This window comes from Felis catus, unplaced genomic scaffold (assembly GCF_018350175.1).
Source record: "Felis catus isolate Fca126 unplaced genomic scaffold, F.catus_Fca126_mat1.0 Un_scaffold_50, whole genome shotgun sequence".
Lineage (NCBI taxonomy): Eukaryota > Metazoa > Chordata > Mammalia > Carnivora > Felidae > Felis > Felis catus.
The window spans coordinates 192,444-199,960 of NW_025408538.1; the positions used below are offsets into that span (position 1 = coordinate 192,444).

General features: G+C 44.1%; 1 long non-coding RNA gene across 1 annotated transcript; it reads right to left on the bottom strand.

The window, feature by feature from the left end:
• Positions 1 to 342: 342 nt before the first annotated feature.
• LOC111559163 lies at positions 343 to 4,019 on the bottom strand. The gene is made up of 3 exons (XR_002740149.2): positions 3,865 to 4,019; positions 3,082 to 3,237; positions 343 to 1,724 (listed from the first exon to the last, which is right to left on the bottom strand). It is a non-coding gene; the product is annotated as an uncharacterized LOC111559163 (long non-coding RNA).
• Between the last annotated feature and the right edge of the window lie 3,498 nt (positions 4,020 to 7,517).

Here is a 7,517-nt window from a genome sequence, read left to right on the forward strand (position 1 = left end):
GATTAGTCTTTCCTGTGTCAGCTCCCTCGTGTGAGGGCTCACTTTCTCTGCTCCTTCTGCAGGCAGCCAGCCTCCAACTTTCTGACCTTCCTAACCTTCCTGCTGCAGCTTCTATTTAGGTGCGGAGTTTGTTGTGCCAGTCTTGGATCCCTCTCTGGTTCATGGACTTGGATGTGGATGTTATGCAGTTGAAAACATGGGACAGCGTGAGCTCAGGGTCTGCTTACTCTGCTATTATTAATTTTTTAAGTGTATTATTTTGGATTTTTGAGACATGAGCAGACTCATCTCACCCTTGCACTTCAGGATTAGAAAGGAACGTTCCCACATTTGCTTCTAGCATTTTATGTTTTGAAACTCTCTTTAATGAGGTATAATTTACATATAACAAAGAGCCTCAAATTAAAGGGTATAATTTGATGAAACTTGATCTCATGGATACAGCACCATGAAGTCATATGGTTGCTCTCTAAACCTTAATCATGATCCCTTTGTGTCTAGAGCTAATGTTGCTTTTGGAGGAAGGACTTTTTTTTTTTTTTTTTTTTTTTTTTACGTTTTCAGATATTGCCCAGGTGGCTGAGGCCTGCACTAGGGTACCTACCTCCTTTTCGGATAGACTGTATTCCCGTAAGTATTGCCATCGCTCTACCTTTGGACTTTATCCTGCCTTGTATCTTTCAGTCTGTTCACTTAATTTTGTTGGAGTACTTTAATGCTGAGGGATGCATAATTGGATTGATTTTCACTAAATGGTACGAGCTGCAGTTCCAATCATGACAGAAAGCACGTGCTTCCTGTGTTAGGTACTCAAGAGCAAGGCAGATACCCTGGGCACTTGAGCTGAGTATGTCACTCGGTGTTTTGCCAGCCCTCTTCCCTTCCGTGGGAGACAGGGGTCTCGTTTTGGTCACACAGAAATGTAGGTGAAGTCAGCAGAGAAGGGTCCCTTCTCTTCTCTTCCGTTTGTCTCTCAAACTCCCTGTCACTACCTTCTGCCTGGCCCTTTCCCTGACTCAATCCCCCAGGCCCACTGCTCCACTCCAGCCATGATCAGGTGTCCTCCAGCTGCTGGCCTCGGCTCTAGCCATCGCTCAGTGAGGAAACTACAGGAGGATTATGTAGTCCACGGGTCTGATCAAGAAATCTCTGCTCCTCAGAATCCTCCTACACTTGGTGCTGTCTGTGGAGACCTGGCATCCTGGGCGTGGGTCTGACCCTTACTCCTCTACCACAGTCACTGCTGGTCCCTCATTCTTCTCCACCATTAGAACTCAGCCATTTCCTAAGGACAGATACCTGTCTGACCCCAAGGCACCATGGAGTCAGGGAATATTTCCAAAATAATTGAGCATAAGCACCCCATCAATCTAGATATAGGTAGTTCCCATCGCCCCGGAAAACTCCCTCAGGCTCCCCCGCACAAAGGGTGATCTTGCTTCTATCCTCCCTCACCACCATTTCTGGCACTTTGTTACCTGTGTGTACAGGAACCCCACTGTGTGCACTCAATGGGGAGCGAGAGTAGATGGCCCTAGAAGCAGACGCTGGCACAGAGACAAAACGATGAAACGTAGATTAGGGGACAGTAGGAAGGACAAAGTGGAGGGGACAGGATGGGCAGGGAAAGCATTCAGGTAGATCTGACACCTTCTTAAAATGTATATGCAAACACGATTGTCTGTCACTGTGCACAGTCCTCTTCAAATTTCAAAAGAGTTGTCCTATAAGGCAAAGAGATTTTGGTTTATTCCCCTGTGATCTTATGTTTTCCTACATGCATTCTGTCTTCTGTAGTTTATCTGTGGCCTCAGATGAGCACTTTAGTGTGCGGCTGCATCTGTGAGACTATGTGTAATAGAAAATGATTGTCTTCAGATCTAGGTCTCTGAATGTACACATTCTCATAATTATCTTCTCTTTCATTGTGTGACAGGGCCCGAATTCTAATAGAAAAACGAGGGACATTGTCTTATTTTTTAAAACAGTGATTCCCACTCCCTGGGCTGAGTTGTTAACAGTCTTAGTTTAATGAACTCCCGTGACCATCTTTTTTGGAGGATCATTGTGTGGCGATATCTTAATTGAAACTGTGAGAAGCGTGAGGGGACCGTTCCCAGAGATTTTGCAGACGCTTTATGCACTGAATGTCTTCTTTTTCTCTTGTTCTTAGAAAGAAATATTACCCCTGTTTTCACAGATAACACAGCTGTCATAATATTGTGAGAGAAGTTTGAGGAGATGCAAAGCTGTAGTCAGGGTGATGACAGGGGTCCAGCAGTGGTGTCATCTGGCCAGCCCTGAATAGTAGGATGACTCAGCTGATCTAGACCCTGTCTCCACTTTTAGTCTCTTGAGGGATATGAACTTGGGCATACAGCATTTTCATAAGACCAAGTTAAACTCCCCATATCTCCAGGGCTCTTTTCCCCCCACAAATATCCAGAACCTTCAGGAAAATGCAGGGAGACGAGAATCTTTTTAGGTGATTACCTGCGTGCACTTTGCACTGAGAGCGATCCCACATAGCAGTTCCGTATGGACCTCACACTCCCTGCTCAGGCTGTGGCCGGAATGACCTCCAACTGCATCTCACTGACCCCAACACCCTCCCCTCTGCACCTCCTCAAACTCTGCTTACTGTGCTCAACTTCCCTTCTATTCCTGTATGATTCAAGGCTCCCCTGGTTTTGCCCTGGATCCTCACTGGTGTTTCCATGTTGGTGATCACAAGGTCTGCATCGTTTAATGAATGTCTCTCTGTCACACAGGACACCTGATGCTCTAAAAGTTAGGGGTGCACCTCATTCATTACAGAACCCAACACATTGTGTCTCCAACATATGCACCAGTACTGCTGATATGTCTGCTTTTGTGTAAAAACTCCTCTTTCATTTGACAAGAGAAACGTATAGCTCACTGTATTATAGGGACATGCCACTGCCCATTGTATGTATGTCCTGAGAAACTTGAGATATGCTACAGTGTCCTCAGGCAGTTTGTAGTTGGATTGCCAAGACTCACAACCGTCTCTACATCATTGCCACAAAGTCAATCATGAAGAAGATGAATATACTTTACCAGCCACTCAGCCAGTTCAGGTCATCTTAACAAATAGAGTAGGTGGAGGAGGGGGATGTGGCCTATAGCCCATGACTGGTGGTGAAGGGTGGTCCACGGGGCACAGCCTGCAAGGCAATCCTGGGAAAGGACCAGGACTCTTGCATACAAAATAGCCTGCGGAAAAGAAATGAGAGGTATGTTCATAGGAAAGAACAGAGCACCAACACCAGGAAAAAGCAGAAACCCAAAGCAGCAGTGCTCATATCCTACTAGCTTCCCCACCCCCAGGCTCCAAGAGGGCAACATCAGCGCCAAAATCTCTACCCACACTTTGGGTTCCACTTACAGCTTTGGGGTGGGGAATGGATGTGATTGGGATCAACTAGTGTCCCCACGTGTCTGGAAACATAGAAACGGCAAGGGCCCTTTTTCTCCAAGATTTATAGACTGAATACCAAATTAAAAAGGTAGCATATTCCAGCTAGGAAGACATCTGTATCCAGGATCGCTCTCCCCCCTACATCCCCCTCACCACAAGGGCTGTTTATTGTGTATACGAAGAACTACAGAATGAGAAGGAATGACAATACCAGTGTCCACACATGGAATCATAGCCCTCATGGCTCAAAGCTCTGCCTCTAAGCCCCTGCCTGTGCCCAATCTACTTCTGTCCCGACAATGGGGTCTCCTCCTCTCTGGAAGTGCTATCCATGGGCACAGAGACACATGGGGAGATGGGGATCCTGAGGACCTGCAGAGGACCTGGGAAAGTGTGCTCTTAGAGAAACAGGTAACCTATACCTGTTAGTTGGGTTCAGCTAAGTTATTTTACTTCGGAGGTACTTCTCAGCTTAAGTGCAGTACACTTTGCAGGGTAATTGTGTCCTCTGGAAAAATGAGCTGAAATTCTAAAAGACAAAATTAACACAAATGCACTTTGATGTCTGGTGTAAGTTTCCATGTTTTAGCTGTACCTGTGACACAGGACACGAGAGAATGTGCTCATGTGAACACAAGTGAAGGACACTCTCAAAGGTGTTCATTCTTTATCTAACCTAAGTATTTTGGTGGTAAACACAATTACCACTTGCTTAACAAGTGTAAATTGGCGGCCTATTTTTATGTGAACATTGCTTAAAGCATTACAACTGATGTCATTACGTCAATAAATTTGGTTTTAGTTTTCACTCACAAAAAGGAGAAGGAAAAGATTTCTTTGTGTCCCAGGCCTTGTCATTAAAACCTTTCCCAATGTGGAGAACAGGTTTAGTTGCCCAGAGCACCTTCAGTGTCTCAGCTGAGCGACCAGGGCCTTCCACATTGCAAGAATGCCCATGATGGCCAGCAGAGAGAGCTCGAGCACCACAGACCCGGACGGGCGGGTTCCTCTGCCCAGGCAGTGATGGCCAGCAGAGGGCGCACCATTGGCTTTTCTGACCCAGGGCACCTGAGAGCAGGAAGGGCTTTGATTGCTCCCAGAAGACTCAGGGCCTCTGCCGCTGCCTCAGTACAGAGAGCAGAGCTGCATTTCCAGCAGGTTGTGCCGCCCGCCCCAGGGGAGATCTTGGGAGCTTTGTAGCAACTTGGCATCTCCTGAGTCGCCAGAGAGAATTTGCCTTATTGTACTGAGTGCTGAGGAGTGGGCGCTGGGTGGCTTCCCTGGGCAAGCTGGTTGCTGAGCTGCCCAGGCCCTTGCATTTTCTGAGCTGTTCCCGTGTTTCATTCCTCCCCTTCCCGGACAGTATTTGAACAAGATGTATTTTACTAAAGGTCTCGTGGATTGCAGGGTCCCACGACATCACCTCATCGATGCAGTTGATGGTTTGTTCCAGATTCAGGCTAGTTTCCGGGAAGAAACCCTGACAGAAATTCAGAAGAACGGGAGCTGCATTCCGTTAGGACATGAATACATGAAATTCTCTTCCTGGGAACTCCTAGAAGTATGAGCTAGGACCCATTTTCCAAGTTCTGCTGAAACCAGTGACCGAGGTAAAGGCACAAACTGTCCCCCACATCATACATGCTTTTTCAAAAATTTCATGGTTATTTTTCGAACCTAGTGAAGTGATTGCAAACTACAGAAAACCTGGTAGGTACCTGTCATTGACGTACGTTATCTTTAATTTAAATTGCAGTGAGTAAAGATACAGTGTAGTGTTAGTTTCAGGTGTAAAATATAGAGCAACCCCTCCACACGTCATCCGGTGCTCATCCCAGGTGCACTTCTTAATCCCCAGCAGCTCTTTCACCCATTCCCCACCTTGCTCTGGAAGCCCTCAGTTTGTTTCCTAGTTAAAAGTCTGTTTGTCACTGTCTCCTCCCCGCCCCCCCCCCCCGCTTTGTTTTGTTTTATATCCATGTGTTAGTGAAATCATCTGGTATTTGTCTTTGTCTGAAAGGCTTATTTCACCCAGGATAACATTCTCTCGCTCCATCCAGCTCATGGCAAATGACAAGATTTCATGCTTTTACAGCCTAATAATATTACATTCCATATACCACATCTCAATTTATTCATCAGTTGATGGATGCTCGGATAGTTTCTGTAATTTGGCTGTTGTAGGAAATGCTGCTGTAAGCATCACGGTGCATGTATCCCTTTGAAGATTTTGTATTCTTTGTGGAAATACCTTCGAGTGAAATTGCTGGATCGTAAGGTACTTCTATTTCCAGTTGTTTTTTTTTTTTTGAGAAATCTCCATGACGTTTTCTAGACTGGTTGCACCCGTTTGCCTTCTTACCCACAGTGCAAGAGGGTTATACTTTCTCACATCCTTGGCAACACCTGCTGTTTCATCCTTCATTGATTTTAGTATTGTGACAGATGTGATGTGTTCTCTCATTGTACTTTTGAATTGTATTTCCCTGAAGATCAGTATTGTTGAGCATTTTTTCATGTGTCTCTTGGCCTGTATATGTCTTCCTTCAGGAAATGTCCATTCGTGTCTTCTGCCCATTTTTAATCAGATTTTTCATTTTTTGGATGCCGTATAACTGTATATATTTTGGACGGTAACCCTTTATCCGATGTCATTTGCAATATCATTCTGTTGATGTTTTAGTTTTGTTGATTATTTCCTTGGTGATTGAAGGTTTTAGTTTTTATGAAGTCTCATTATTTTTGCTGTGTTTCCCTTACCTCTAGAAATATATCTACAAAGACGTTTGTACAGGCAATGTCAAATAAGATACTACCCGTGTTATCCTCTGGGATTTTTATGGTTTCAGGTTTTACATATAGGTCTTTATCCATGTTGGATTTATTTTTGTGTATGTTGTAAGAAAGTGGTCCATTGTTTTTGTTTTGTTTTGCAGGTTGCTGTCCAGTTTTTCCAAAACCATATGTTGAGGAGCCTTTTTTTTAATTTATTAATTTATTTTTGAGAGAGAGAGAGAGAGAGAGAGAGAGAGAGAGAGAGAGAGAGAGAAGAGAATGCAGAAGAGGGGCAGAGAGAAATGGGGAGAGAGAATTCCACGCATGGTCTGCACTGCCCTGAGATCATAACCTGAGCTGAATTCACAATCACACACTTTGTTGACTGAGTCACCCATGTGTCCCCAGACTATCTTTCTTTCCATTGGATATTCTTCCCTGCTTTGTTGAAAATTAATTGACCATATAGGTGTGCGTTCATTTCTGGATTTCCATTCTATTCATCTCTGCCTCTGTGTGTTGTTGTTGTTGTTGTTGTCGTTTTGCCAGTACCATACTGTTCTGATCAGTACAGCTATGTAATATAACCTAAAGTCTGGAATTGTGATGTGTTCAGCTTTGCTTTTCTTCTTCAATTTTGTTTTGGCTGTTTGGGGACTTTTGTCATTCCATACACATTTTGAGATTATTTGTTCTTGTTCTGTGACAAATGTTTTTGTTAGTGTGATAGGGATTTCATTATATGTGTAGATTGTCTTGAGCAGTGTAGACATTTTAACAGTATTTTGTGCTTCCCACCCATGAACATGAAATGTATTTCCATTTCTTTGTGTCCTCTTCCATTTCTTTCATCAGTGTTTCACGGCCTTTAGAGTACAGGTCTTTCACCTCTTTGGTTAGGTTTATTCCTGGTTTCTTGTGGTATTTGTGAGCCTTTCAATGGGACTGATCCCTTACTTTCTCTCTCTGTTAATTCATGATTTGTGTTAGAAATTCAATACATCTATGTACCTTGATTTCTGTAGATTGTGACTTGTCGAATTCATATATCAATTCTAGCAGTTTTTAAGGGAGTCTTTCATGTTTTTTATACAACACATCATGTCAGCTCCAAATAGCGAAAGTGCTACTTCTTCCTTGCCGATTTGGATGCCTCTTATTTCTTTGTGTTGTCTGAGTGCTGTGGTTAGGGTTTCCCGTACTATGCGGGATAACAGTGGTGAGAGGGGTCATTCCTATCTCGTCCCTGACCTTGGAGGAAAAACTTTCAATTTTACCCCATTGAGGATGAGATGAGCTG